Source organism: Dama dama, chromosome 3, assembly GCF_033118175.1.
Source record: "Dama dama isolate Ldn47 chromosome 3, ASM3311817v1, whole genome shotgun sequence".
NCBI classification, from domain to species: Eukaryota; Metazoa; Chordata; class Mammalia; order Artiodactyla; family Cervidae; genus Dama; species Dama dama.
Genome location: NC_083683.1, coordinates 35,444,808 through 35,460,343, shown reverse-complemented (window position 1 = coordinate 35,460,343; position 15,536 = coordinate 35,444,808). Strand labels below are relative to the sequence as shown.

The 15,536-nt window shown below is 39.5% G+C and overlaps 1 protein-coding gene across 3 annotated transcripts in view; it reads left to right on the top strand.

Annotated features, from left to right (window-relative positions):
- Positions 1-15,536, top strand: part of LOC133044015 (uncharacterized) — a 247,629-nt gene that overhangs the window by 60,959 nt on the left and 171,134 nt on the right. Inside the window, exon 3 of one of the 3 annotated variants that reach the window (XR_009689815.1) lies at positions 5,921-6,462. The exons of the other annotated variants lie outside the window; for them this stretch is intronic. The gene's annotated coding sequence lies outside the window, so the exon portion shown is untranslated. Of the gene's footprint in view, positions 1-5,920; positions 6,463-15,536 lie in introns of those variants that run through there. 3 annotated transcript variants of the gene reach the window in all.

Genomic DNA, 15,536 nt, shown 5'->3' with positions numbered 1-15,536 from the left:
GCTGGTAGAAGGGGCTCCGTGGCTGGGTGGTACTGCAGGCTGGGCTCTGAGGTTGCTCATGGTCCCTGGTTCTACAAGGCTAGAGACTATGCTCAACAGTAGGGCACGGTTGCTGGCTTGGCTCCCAGCTCAAGTGGCCCTTCGGATGTGCTCCACAACTCCCGGGCACTTGTGGCCCACACTTCCAAGAGGGAAGAACTGGAGGCTAAGCTGAGCATTGGAGCAGAAGTTCAAATTTGCTCCCTAACTTGCACAGAGAATGCTAGGGGGAATGTAAATTGATACAGCTGCAGTGGGAAAAAGTATAGAGGTTCCAGAAAGGAAAAAAAATAGAACTACCATATGACCCAACAATTCCACTTCTAAGTATACACCAAAGGAAATACCCTGAAGAGAGATCTGCATCCTTATGTTCACTGGAGTATTATTTACAACAGCCAAGACATAGAAATAAACTTTGTGTCTGTAAATGGGTGAATGAATGAAGAAAACGAAGTATGTATGTGTGAGCGTACACACACACAGGAGTATCATTCAACAATGAGAAAGAAGGAAATCCTACAATTTGCAACAACATGAATCTTGAGGGCATTAGGCTAAGTGAAATAAGTCAGACAGAGAAAACACCCTGTATGATCTTACTTATAATAAAAAATCTTAAAAAAATAAAAACAACACCCCCAAAACCCAAACTAGTAGAAACAGAAATTAGATTACTGGGGGGCAGGAGTGGGGTCAGTGGAGACAAATGCTTAACAGTCAAGGGGTACAAACTTCCAGTTATAAGATAAATTCTGAGGATCGAATACAAAGTATGGTGACTGTAGTTACCAATACTGTACTGTATCCTTGAAAAGTGCTAAAAGTTCTCATCACAAAAAATAAACAATAGGTAACTATGTGAAGTAATGTATGTGTTGACTGACCCTCTTGTGGCAGTCACTTCACAATACACACATATATCAAATCATCACACTGTACACCTTCAACTTACACAAAGTTATGTGTCAATTATGTTTCAATAAACCTGGGAGGAAAACAAATTTGGAAGAGTATAAAACATTGCCATTCTTCTCACTATATTTTTATTTTTGTTTTGGATAACATGTTTACTTCTCATAGTAATAGATAAATTATGCAAACTAGAAAATACCCAAGTAAAGCTTGTAGCAAAGTGTCTAGAACATAGCAAGTGCTCAATTAATTACTTATTAGTATCATCATTAATAAAATTAGTACTATATACCCATTGCATTTACAACGCAAATGTGAAAACCTGCCATCTAAATAGTACTCAAAGCTTCATATTTTTCCAGTCTTACCTCTAGCCCTCTCTCCCATGCTATGTCGCAGCCACAGAAAATTGAGATTCCTCCGGACACCAAATCTATGTGACTTTCTCCCCTTTGTGTATGACCCTTGCTCTGCCCACAAGGCTCTCCTTTTCCAAGTCTCCATTAGCACACTCAGTTCCTACTTCAAAGTTTCCACCTCCAAGTTTATCTCAATCTCATGGTGCTTTGTCCATAAAACTTCTAGCACATTTTACTTTATATTTTTATCTTAATGACTTTTACCCCTTCCAAGCCTCTACAAGTGCTTATTGTGACAATGTGTGAATGCAAATGAGAAGGTTGTTTGCTTTTAAATATAATATGGATTTTTCATGTAGTGCTGTAAAGTTGTTTCAGTTTTCTTTTTCAGGATGGTAGGGCTTTATTTACTAAGAGTGATTACTGACATTGTTAAATATAGGGGTCTTATCACCTGCCAAACCACACCAGGTGTAGCTGTGCCATTATTTTTGTGTTTTCCAACATCTGCTGCTAGGACTGGCTTTCTCAAACACACAGAAAATTTAACTGGAGCAGCTTTTCTCACAGACTGACCAGAGGTCACTCTCTAGGTCCCCTGGCAAAAGGCTCTTATTGACTCTCAGCCCAAATTCTTAGAGAAGGTCACAGCCTTAAGGACCTAGCCTGTCTGTCTAGGCAAGATGGGGCTTGCTTTTATACAGTTTGGTAGAGAAGGGGAAAAGTTCAGAAAGAATTAAATGGTGCATGTGGTATATTTCTTTCTTAGTGGTTATGAATTCCTTAATCTCAATTCAGGTTTATTGAGTCTTTCTCAGGCATAAAAGTTGGAGATACTGAAAGCCAAAAAGTTGCTAAGTGTTATAATAGATATATAAGATATATACAAGATAGAGTATAAGATATATATAATATATATATAAGATATATAAGATATAATAAGATAGAGTATATTGCTAGTCTTGCAAAATGGAGGTCTTATTTCTCATCTTGGTAACATCTAGTTGAAATTGATATTGCAAGTAGAGAAGTAAGGGTACCAATTAGGCAATGTTTATGGTCCACATTACTATTAACAACTGTCCCAGTTTATCCAGAACTGAAGGATTTCCTGGATCTGTGACTGTCATTGCTAAAGACTGGAAAAATACTGGGCAAATTGGAAAGATTGGCCTTTCCTGCTGATTTGTTTATGTCACATTTAGAGAGTTTCAGCAATCAGGAGTACACTGTTTTATTCATTCTAATACACCTGAGTTCTATCATCACAACAGAGTAAATGAGAAGCTATTGTTAAGAGCCAGGTTTTAATGAACAATATCTACACTTATTTATACACTTATAATATCTACAATATCTACACTTCTTAAGATATGCATAATGCTTAGTGGCCTTGATTATGAAATCAAGTGCTGCATCCATCCCCCAGCTTTACCATTTATTTATTGAGTACCCTTGGGTAATTTCAGAGAAGGCAATGGCACCCCACTCCAGTCCTCTTGCCTGGAAAATCCCATGGACGGAGGAGCCTGGTAGGCTGCAGTCCATGGGGTCGCTAAGAGTGGGACACAACTGAGCGACTTCACTTTCACTTTTCACTGTCACGCATTGGAGAAGGAAATGGCAACCCACTCCAGGGTTCTTGCCTGGGGAATCCCAGGGACGGGGGAGCCTGGTGGGCTGCCGTCTCTGGGGTCGCACAGGGTCGGACACAACTAAAGCGGCTCAGCAGCAGCTTGGGTAATTTATTTAACCTCTCTGCGCTTCAGTTTCCTCATGTGTAAAGTTTCTAATTCTAGAACCGATATTATTGACTTGCTCTTGAGGATTAAGTTGGGTAGCACATGTCCTTAAGATAGTATTTATTATTGCTATCACTGCTATTATTATGACTGCTATCACTATTATTGCTGTTCAGCCGCTATGCCATGTCCAACTCTGCAATCCTATGCATCGCAGCATGCCAGGCTTCCCTGTCCTTCACCATCTACTGAAATTTGCTCAGACTCATGTCCATTGAGTTAGTGATGCCATCCAACCATCTCATCCCCTGCCATCCTCTTCTCCTCTTGCTCCCCATCCTTCCCAGCATCAGGGTCTTTTTGAATGAGTTGGCTCTTCACATTAGGTGGCCAAAGTATCGGGGCTTCAGCTTCAGCATCTTCTATTATTAATCAGCTACTAATTAGATATTCAATTCATTCATTTCCTTATCTGTAAAATGAAGCTAATATCTCGTATGGTTGATGTGAGGATTAGAAGGGAAGAGATAATATATGGAAAGCACTTACCACAGTAGCAGAAATTAAGCTCTCAAGATTTTACTTGGTGTCATTATTACTATTATCAAAAGTGTTATTATTTTTATTATTGTTAGTCTGCCTTATTCTAGTTCCAAAAGTAGAACAGAGCACTCCAAATCAAATGCTTTGGATTCGTGAGAAGCTTTCCATTCTCCAAATTAATATTTCTTGTCATATTTCCTTTATGTTTTGCCTTCAGCAACTAATAAACTATCTCATAATGATATCCTTCTCAGATGCTGATAGAGCTGGGACAAATTACTTGTCTTTCCCTAGGCTGACTTAGCATCAAGTCATTGGACTGCTGTTTTATTTGTAGTGTGTGGTGGTCAGGGTCCTGGAGAAATTTCAGGCAAGTGAACATCTAGGGCAGATAACTGCCCTGTTTCTGCCATGCTCCCCCAACACTTTTAGTTCTTAACAAGTCAAGGAGTGCTTAGCTTTATTTTTCCTCCTAAACCTCGAAAAACGTGTTAGAGTAGGAATGCATATACATAAAATGTTTATTGGGAGAGAAATGAGAAACTGGAAATATTTTCTTAAACCAAACATGTCTGACTATTAACCAGGGCAAGTGACATATTTGAGTTGAGGAAGGAAGAAAGAGTAGGGAAAGGAGATGGAAATTATAAACCAACTAGGAGAGCTTAGCCAAACCTTTAAGGCTCCCAGGAACACATTTTTAAGCATACATTTCAAGCCTGTAATGTGACTATTGATTCTTTATGTCTCATTATGGCATAACAGGTCCTAGGCTTTGTAGCTCAGGAAGGAAAAAAAATCACAAAGGGTTGGTTTAAGTTAAGACACCAGGGCTTACACAAATACAAATCAATCTTAAAACAAATTTGATATCTTCAGTCCTATGATCATGGTAAGCATATTCAGGCTTTAAAGTCTCCAAAAAGGTGTGGTATTGAGTAAGGAATGTCTATCCTCACATGAACTCATTGTACAGTAGAAGGATTTAAAAGTAGTTCTATTTGTCAGAAAATGTGTGAACTTGCCAAAGGGAGATATCAAATACTTTCAGGTGGCCCAAGTCCTGACTCTGACAAATGTGTTTGGATGCTCAATTCATTGGCATCCGATGGTTAGATTTGGAGGGCTCTTGCACAACACCAAAGGACTGCAGCCAATATATGCAATGGGATCTGTTTTATTCCATTTCTCTCCATTTCTGTAATTCAGCCTTACACAGAGTGACCAAAAAAAAAAAAAAAAAAAGAAGAAGAAGAAAGAAAGAAAGAAAAGAAAAAAGAAATAAAAGCCCTGAACGGCTTAGGCTTTCAGTTAAAGACATGGTTTTAAGCTCAGTTGTGCTATAGCTTGTGATGTGATAGGGAAGAGTCACCATGAGCACAGGCAGTGTGCCAAGTGAAAACCAACACACATCAGTGGCAGGGATGCTTCAGGCACGCTTTCACAGAGAGACGGCACCAGCCTCTCTTAATGCCACAGAGGACAGAAGATTTTCAAGATTCTAGAGAGCAGGCAGGCCCACTGCCTGAGTGAGAAGTGGATATGCTTTAGGTGTTCACTGAAGTGTTTTATGAAAGTCATTTTATGAATAAAGGATGATTAGTGGAATTCACTGCGAGTTAAGAGAGTCACTATTTTTCAGGGTGTGTTCAGGAAAAAAGTGAAAGTCTCAGTTCCTCAGTCCTGTCCAGCTCTTTGAGATCACATGGACTGTGGCCTGCCAGGTTCCTCTGTCCTTGGAATGTTCCAGGCAAGAATACCAGAGTGGGTTGCCATTCCCTTCTCCAGGGGATTTTCTGCCCAAGGAATCACACCCAGGTCTCCTGAATTGCAGATTTTTGTTGTTGTTGTTGTTGTTTTGTTTTTTTCTTTGTTTGTTTGTTTTTTCTGAATTGCAGATTCTTTACCATCTGTCACTAAGTCATGGTAAAATGAGTACATATACTAAGCAGGCACAGAAAACATGGGTTTCTGCTTCTGGGGTATTGGGAGTATTTCCAAGAAGACAAGCTACTTTTAGCCTATATACCTTACACAGAACCCATGTGAGAACAGGTCAAGCTGTGCTGCTTCAGTGCCTCCTCCATTACATCACTTTCCAGCGGGTCTGTGCTTCCTTTTCTCTTGGTTTCTCTGAAGCCTTATCATGTTTATGGATTACAGAACTCATTACAAAACACATTACAGAGCTGTTTTATAATAACTCAACTAGACCTACACAACAAAGCATTTCTCAAGAAATTTCTTTTGCTATGATTCACCAGATTTGGCTACTTGTAGTATTTTTCTAAGATCCTCAGATTAGTTTTTTTTTTTTCATAGTATGATTGGCCATGTTTAAAGTCCCAACCATCACTATTTCACGGCTCCCAGAAGAAATGAGTAGCCATCATAGTCAACAAAAGACTCTGAAATGCAGTACTTGGATGCAATCTCAAAAATGACAGAATGATCTCTGTTCATCTCCAAGGCAAACCATTTAATATCATGGTAATCCAAGTCTATGCCCCAACCAGTAATGCTAAAGAAGCTGAATTTGAATGGTTCTATGAAGACCTACAAGATGGTTTAGAACTAATACCCAAAAAAGATGTGCTTTTCATTATAGGGGACTGGAATGCAAAAGTAGGAAGTCAAGAAACACCTGGAGTAACAGGCAAATTTGGCCTTGGACTACACAATGAAGCAGCAAAAAGGCTAATAGAGTTATGCCAAGAAAACACACTGATAGCAAACACCCTCTTCCAACAACACAAGAGAAGACTCTACACATGGACATCACCAGATGGCCAACACTGAAATCAGATTGATTATATTCTTTGCAGTCAAAGATGGAGAAGCTCTATACAGTCAGCAAAAATAAGACCAGGAGCTGACTGTGGCTCAGATCATGAACTCCTTATTGACAAATTCAGACTTAAATTGAAGAAAGTGGGAAAACCACTAGACCATTCAGGTATGACCTAAATCAAATCCCTTATGATCATACAGTGGAAGTGAGAAATAGATTTAAGGGACTAGATCTGATGGAGTGCCTGATGAAATATGGACGGAGGTTCATGACCTTGCACAGGAGTCAGGGATCAAGACCATTCCCAAAAAAAGAAATGCAAAAAAGCAAAATGGCTGTCTGAGGAGGCCTTACAAACAGCTGTGAAAAGAAGGGAAGCGAAAAGCAAAAAAGAAAAGGAAAGATATACCCATTTGAATGCAGAGTTCCAAAGAATAGCCAGGAGAGATAAGAAAGCCTTCCTCAGTGATCAGTGCAAAGAAATAGAGGAAAACAATAGAATGGGAAAGACTGAGATCTCTTCAAGAATATTAGAGATACCAAGGGAACATTACATGCAAAGATGGGCTCAATAAAGGACAGAAATGATATGGACCTAACAGAAGCAGAAGATATTAAGAAGAGGTGGCAAGAATACACAGGAGAACTGTACAAAAAGATCTTCACGACCCAGAAAATCATGACGGTGTGATCACTACCTAGAGCCAGACATCCTGGAATGTGAAGTCAAGTGGGCCTTAGGAAGCATCACTGCAAACAAAGCTAGTGGAGGTGATGGAATGCCAGTTGAGCTATTTCAAATCCTAAAAGATGATGCTGTGAAAGTGCTGCACTCAATATGTCATCAAATTTGGATGACTCAGCAGTGGCCACAGGACTGGAAAAGGTCAGTTTTCATTCCAATCCCAAAGAAAGGCAATCCCAAAGAATGCTCAAACTACCACACAATTGCACTCATCTCACATGCTAGCAAAGTAATGCTCAAAATTCTCCAAGCCAGGCTTCAGTAATACATGGACCATGAACTTCCAGATGTTCAAGCTGGTTTTAGAAATAGCAGAGGAACCAGAGATCAAATTGCCAACATTCATTGGATCATTGAAAAAGCAAGAGAGTTCCAGAAAAACATCTATTTCTGCTTTATTGACTGTGCCAAAGATCTGACCATGTGGATCAAAATAAACTGTGGAAAATTCTTCAAGAGATGGGAATACCAGACCACCTGACCTGCCTCTTGAGGAATCTGTATGAAGGTCAAGAAGCAACAGTTAGAACTGGACATGGAACAACAGACTGGTTCCAAATAGGAAAAGGAGTATGTCAAGGCTGTATATTGTCACCCTGCTTATTTAACTTATATGCAGAGAACATCATGAGAAACACTGGGCTGGAAGAAGCACAAGGTGGAATCAAGATTGCCGGGAGAAATATCAATAACCTCAGATATGCAGATGACACCACCCTTATGGCACAAAGTGAAGAACTAAAGAGCATCTTGATGAAAGTGAGAGAGGATAGTGAAAAAGTTGGCTTAAAACTCAACATTCAGAAAACTAAGATCATGGCACCTGGTCCCATCACTTCACGGCAAACAGATGGGGAAAGAGTGGAAACATTGGCTGACTTTATTTTGGGGGGCTCCAAAATCACTGCAGATGGTGACTGTAGCCATGAAATTAAAAGACACTTACTCCTTGGAAGGAAAGTTACAAAAAACCTAGACAGCATATTAAAAAGCAGAGACGTTACTTTGCCAACAAAGGTCCATCTAGTCAAGTCTATGGTTTTTCAGTAGTCATGTATGGATGTGAGAGTTGGACTATAAAGAAAGTTGAGCACCGAAGAATTGATGCTTTTGAACTGTAGTGTTGGAGAAGACTCTTGAGAGTCCCTTGGACTGCAAAGAGATCCAACCAGTCCATCCTAAAGGAGATCAGTCCTGGGTGTTCATTGGAAGGACTGATGTTGAAGCTGAATCTCCAATACTTTGGCCGCCTGATGTGAAGAGCTGACTCATTTGAAAGGACTCTGATGCTGGGAAAGATTGAGGGCAGGAGGAGAAGGGGACAACAAAGGATGAGATGCTTGGATGGCATCACCAACTCAATGGACATGAGTTTGGGTAAACTCCGGGAGTTGGTGATGGACAGGGTGGCCTGGCGTGCTTCAGTTCACGGAGTCGCAAAGAAAGAGTCAGACACGACTGAGCGACTAAACTGAACTGAACTGATGGACTAAATCAGATGCGAAAAACTGGTCGATGGGAACATCATGAAATAATATTTTAAAATTATTTCATGTCTTTTGTAATATACTCAATACTCACTGTTCATTTCATTGATCAATATTTATTATGTCCTTACTATATTCTCAGGCACTGATATTGGCTAATTGTATTAAAAAAAAAAAGTTCTTAGTCATGTCCAACTATTTGTGACTCCATGGACTGTAACCCACAGGGTTCCTTCAGTTCATCTAATTCTCTAGGCAAGAATACTGGAGTGGGTTGCCCTTCCCTTCTCCAGGAGATCTTGCTGACCCAGGGATTGAACCCACATCTCCTGCATTTCAGGTGAATTCTTTACCATCTGAGCCACCAGGGAAGCCCAGCTAATTATATATTGATCTTTAAATTACTAAGCAATTTATTATCTGTAATATTCCTTGAAGAAAATAAATGATACATTTTATTTCCTTTCATGAGTCAGGTATTATGTTAAGTGTTTTACGTACCTTATTTCTAATGTTCTTAAAAATCTCTGCAGAGTAGGAATTTTTACCCCTTCTTTTAATATAAAGGAGACCTTGAGACTCATAAACACTGAGTGACACTTCTAGTCACAAATCTAGTTATGGGTTGGGGTTTCCCAAACCTAAACTGATGCCATAGCTCACCTTTTTTTGTGATTATGGGTTGTCTGCCAAATTGTACTAGAAAGTCTTCACACTCAGAGAGACATACTTTGAAATTTCACTGCCTAATATAGAGTTTTCCATGATTTAGTAATTCAATATATTTTTACTCGGCCTTGATTAAATAGAGATTGTAGTTATTGATTTCAGGCAATGAATCAGCAAGGTTTGGGCAAGGAAAGGAACCAGAAAAAAGCCACAGGAAAGAAGACGAACTGGAAACAAAATCTATGTGCAAAAGAAGAGAAGATCTAGACAGGTGATCACTGTGATGCTAGAATTTGAAAATTCTCATTAGCTAAAAAAATTTTCCCAGAAGAAATCAAACATTCATAAAGTGACTTAGATTTTTTCTTCCTCCAGCTCTCCCTCCATTCTCTTTTCTTCCTTCCACATCAATTCATTACTGATATGCAAGGTTCTGTGTCAGATGCTGAGACTACAATGATGAATCCTAGAAGACACACATGTAAGGAGACAATTATAAAATATAATCAATCCTTTACAAGGGCCTAAGAGAGAGAAAATCATAGTTGAAAATTGCCAAGGCAGAGAATTAAGTAAAGAGAACTAAGCGAATTATGCATCTATATCAAACTTTTTAATTATATGTATTTCATGTATATATGTGTGTATATATATATATGTATGTATGTATGTATGTAACGAAGATATACATACACAGTATTTGCCTTAGGAGAGAAAGTTTCTTGAGAGCATGGATGATGTATTATATTTAACATTTTAAAATTTTCCACTGAACTTGTCTTATCCCTGATAATTGATCCTTACTAAATACCTAAATCACTTTCTTTGGTATATTCCTAAGCCGACATTTTCTTATTCCTTTCAACTTGATTCTGAGTTTCGAATTTTTTATTTATGCTGAAAGTCTACTCAAGACTTCTAACAACCACAATACTTATACAATGTCTATTGTTTTTCAATTTTGAAAGTATTATCACATAGGTAACTTTTTCCCTTTGAATAGTCTATGTTCTCACTTTTCAGGTGACTAGACAGAGGTCATGGAAGGTTCTGTGACTTCCTGATGGTCACTCAGCTGGGAAAGGGAAGTTTAAATCCTGGACTTACAAGTCCAGAGCCCATCACATTTCATTGACTCTACGAGAAAAAATTTAAGGTGAGACCCTCACATTTCATAAGTCCAAAAATTTTCTTTCCACAATAACAGAATAATGTAGCAGTGTGACAGGCTGTATAGATAGTCAGACCTCGAACCACTATTTACCGACTGTGAGTCTTTGATAGATTTAGAATTATTCATACATTTCTCAGATTATTAATCTAAGTTTCAGGCTCCTCATATTTTTAAAAGTGAATAATAACTACCTCTGAAATGTTGTTCCACAGATGGCATGAGATCACAGGAGGGGCTAGCCCATACCAAGCTCCCCCAAATGGAAGGCATTACTATTATCAGAGCAGCAGCCCATGAGAGTTAAGGCAATACAAGAAGGATGAATATTACATATTTAAATGGCTCAAGGAGGCATCAAGGAAGAGATGGATATTAAATTGGTGTTAAGAGGAAAATAAGCTTTAGGTTGTGGCTTCCCAGGTGGCGCTAGTGGTAAAGAACCCGCCTGCCAATTCAGGAGACTAAGAGACATGGGTTTGATCCCTGGGTTGGGAAGATTCCCTGGAGAAGGGCATGGCAACCCATTCCAGATTTCTTGCCTAGAGAATCCCATGGACAGAAGAGCCTGGTGGACTACACTCCATAGCATTGCAAAGAGTCGGACATGAATGAAATGACTTAGCATGCATGCAGACAAGCTTTAGGTTGATCAGAAAAGATAATTCCAGACAGAGGGGTAGAACAAGGAGAGACAGGAAAGAGAATGCTGAAAATCACTGAGAAATTATATGACCAGTCTATCCAGGGAATATTTATATTGAGGAATCAAGACATTAAAGCAAAACAGAGAAAGAAAATTAATTGAAGGGGACTTGGGTTCTGCATTGGGAAAACATAACTTTTGATATTCCTTCTACCAACTTTTGAAGCAGGGGCTAACACAATAGAAGTGATGTTTGTGGAAAACAGCTCTAAATCTTAGTGTATGTTGGATAGGAAGAGTTTGAAACAGGAACTAGAACACAGCTCATTGCAATCTCTAGTACAGATGTGAGATGATCAGGTTAACCCAGTAAGAAAGCAGATAAAATGTCTCCTGGTGTGTCTTCTCAGGGGTCCCACAGAACTTCAAAATCAACATTTCCAAGCCGCCTCAAATATAACTTGCATTCTCTATTCTCTCTCCACCAAGAATTTCGACACCCCAACCTAGAAATTATCCTTAACTTTATATTATTCCATCATGTTAACCATTCAGTCTTAAAATCCTTCAGTTCTGCTTTGTAGACCTCCTCTCTTCCAACCTCATGGCCACTGCAAATGTTCACTGAGCATCTTCTCTGAAGTAGGCACCAGAATACAGTGGTGCACATATGGTTCACAGCCCAGCACAGATACTGAGTGGAGATTGTGGGTGTGATCACTGCTACAGCAAAGGACAAAGTTCTACTGTATATCACACAGCTATAAATCCTAAGCTACAGGGTCAATAATGGTTTTTCTGGAGAAGCAATATTGAAACTGATACTGAAAGGATGAAAAGAAGTTAGGTGATAAAAGAAGAGTAAAAATTCCAGAAAGAAAGAATAACATCTGCAATGATTCTGAGTTAGTCAAGGACATGGTATGTGTGGAGAAAAACAGGCAGTTTCATGAAACTAATAGGTGACCTGTTCTATATGTCTTTCACTGAACTATAAATCATTTTCTCATTTTTTTTTAACCTTCTCTCTTGGACTACTCTCACCAGGACTTCATCATGCTGCTAGCGTGACCTTTCTAAAATGTAAAACTTATTATGCTACAAATTCCACAATGGTTCCCCACAGTCTACTTAGTAAAGGTCAAAAACCTGCTATGTTGATGGGATCCTTCCTTTGGCCTTCCACCGCCTCCAACCATAAGCAATAATGATACTATATGTGTCAAAAAAACTCATGCCTCTTTACCTCCTTATATCTTTGCCAAAGGCTATTATCCCAACCTAGAATACTTTTGTCTGCTTAGAAAACTTCTACTCATCCTTTAATGGAACTCATACGCCACATTTTCTAAACCAGAGGTCGGTAGTCTATAGCTGATGAGCCATAATCCAAGAGTCCATCAATCAGTGGGTGACCTATGAGCTAAAACTTTTTCATAGTTTTGTGAAACTGAAATAAAATGAGAAGAAGAATATTTTGTGACATGTGAAAATTATATCAAGTTCAAACATCAGTGGTCACAAATACAGTCTTGCTGGAACATAGCCATGCTCATTTGTTTCCCCATTGTCTATGGCTGCTCAATAAGTAATTACTAATTAAACAAATGAATGAATGTGAATGGAGTCATGACCATGGAACGTGAGGATGAATGTGGATTGTATTGAGCACTAAACTGATATTTCATATGCACATCAACTTAGTGATGCACACATCTGTACTCAGTTCAGTTCAGTTCAATCACTCAGTTGTGTCTGACACTTTGTGACCCCATGAACTGCAGCACACCAGGCTTCCCTGTCCATCACCAACTCCCAGAGCTTATTCAAACTCATGCCCATAGAGTCAGTGATGCTTAGCTGAATTTTAAAAATACAATAAAGCCAGTAATCATTTTCATTCAAATGCTAGAAAATATGAGATGTTTGACTACTCAGGAGGGGACTATATTAATATTAAGGTCTTAGAAACTCCAGTAAATAAGTCTGAACTTTTATTAACTTGAGGACAATTTCCTAATTTTTAAAAGAGCAATTCTGGATAGTATATTCACATTTGCTAATGCCTTTGTATGCTCTTGGGCCAACTCCTTTTTTCATCTTTTCTTGCCATTGACTTATTTGCCTTCTGCAAATGAGGCTGCATTTAACTTGGTTGAAAAGCAAGAATAGATATTACCACAATACAATAAATTAAAAACCATTCTTGCACTTAAAAGAAACAAATACACAGACACATACATACACACATCAGGCCACAGAGTATGCAGAGGGGATATTTTTCTCAACATATTTTAGCAACATTGTATTGTTAATACAATGGAAAGCCCAGCTTTCACCTAGGGATATGATTATTTATGAGATTTAGAACAGGTTGATCATTTTCATTCAAATGTTGGAACGGGTTCTTCAGAAATCTATATCCATGAAGAATTTGTGAAGCCCTCTGGGACTGAATTTATTCTGAGCAATAAGAGAGTCTAGGGAACAAGTTTAGTACAGTAGCAGAGTTTCAATGGTCATAGAGGGGAGGTGACTGAAAATAGCAAGGTCTTTGCTCTTTCTAATCACCTAGCAGATCAGTCCTCTGGACTCTCATCTAGCCCCTATGTTGTTGTTTAGTCATTTTGTCATGACAAGATTTTTTTGCGACCCCATGGACTATAACCCCCAGGCTCCTCTGTCCATGGGATTTCCCAGGAAGAATACTGGAGCGGGTTGCCATTTCCTTCTGCAAGGGGATCTCTCTGAACCAGGGATCGACTCTGGGTCTCCTGCATTGGCGAGCGGATTCTTTACCACTGAGCCGTCAGGGAAGCCCCAATGCATGAATGTTAAATGCGAAAGGACAGTTTCTCAGGATCTGGTATAACATTGGCCCATAGCAGTGTTGCTTTAAGTCCTCTTCAACACAGTAGTGGGAGCAGGGGAAGGAGAAAAACCTTCTCGCTCACTTGGCAGCCATGAGTTTAAAACAGATCTGTGCTTCAGTGTCAGGACAGAGGCACAGGCCATGACCCAGAGCACATACAGGTGCACTTTCAGTGCAGCTCTGTGGGAAGAAAGCTGTGCCCCACACACGTGTCAGCAAAGATTCTACACTGGGGGTCTATGGGAACAGATGAGGGGTGTCCAAACTGGGAAGGTCAGAGGTTTCCTAGAGTATGATGTAGCTAACTGAGACCTAAACAAAGGAGCTGGAGGTGGAGGAAAATCTACTACAAAGGCTTGGCTGTGATGAAGATCATGGCCTATTTGGAGAACTGCAACTCATTTAATTCTAACCACAACCCTATGAAGTGGGTACAATGATCATCTCCATTCGCAAATGAGAAACTAAGGCATAGAGAGGTTAAGTAACTTGCCTTAAGTAACCTAGTTAGAAAGTGGCAGATCTAGGCAGACTGACTCCCAGGTCTGTCATCCTAACCTCCACTGTATAATATTACTGAACATAATTACGTAACATTAATTGCACCATGTCACATACCATAAGTACTTTACATGTATTTTCTAATCTAAGTATGTCCCAGTTACATCTTGCTTCCTACCACAACTTAGTAATGTACATCAACAATAGTCATTTATTTTGCTTATGAATCCTTGATTTGGCCTGCACTCTCTGAGGAGGATTTATCTCTGCCTCCCCTCATGTTAGCTCAACTGAGCTCTGAAAAATCTGTTTTCAGGATGGTGCACTGACATGCTGGGAAGTTAGAGCTAGGCAAGGCTGAGGGCAGGAGCCTAGGGCTGCTTCACTGGGTGCCTCTGTGTGGCCTGGGCATCCTCAGAGCTCATGACAGGGTTTCAAGGTCAATAATTCCAAGACAGAGTCAAGCGGAAACTGTTACATTCTATGATGCACCTCAAGTCACATTGCATCATTTCCACCATGTTCCATAAAGAAATCATAAAAGCCTGCCCAAGTTCAAATGGAGGGAAGTAGACTCCACCTCTGCATGGCAGGCTCTAGAAGTATTGGTTTAGCCAAACAGTTCATTTGGGTTTTTCCATAACATCTAATGGAAAAACCTGAACAAACTTTTTGGCCAATGGATACATGTAAGCTCAAGAATATTGTTGTAACCATTTGGGGGAAATAAATTAGTATGCAATATCTGATTTAATCTTCATAATGCACCTGTAATGTGGCTCTTACTGTCTTTGAAGATGAAAACTGAGGCTCAGAGAGATTAAGTAACTGGACCACCACTACATAGCTGGTAAATGGTGGGAGAAAGCTTATTTCTGATTCATAACTCCATGCACTGTCTCAACTTCAACTTCAGGTGTTACCTCTGTGATTTAGAACATGTTGGTCATTTTCATTCAAACGCTGGAATGGGATCTTCAAAAATCTATATCCATGAAGGATTTGTGAAGCCCCCTGGGGATATCCTTGTGGGGATATCCTGGGGATACCCTCTTG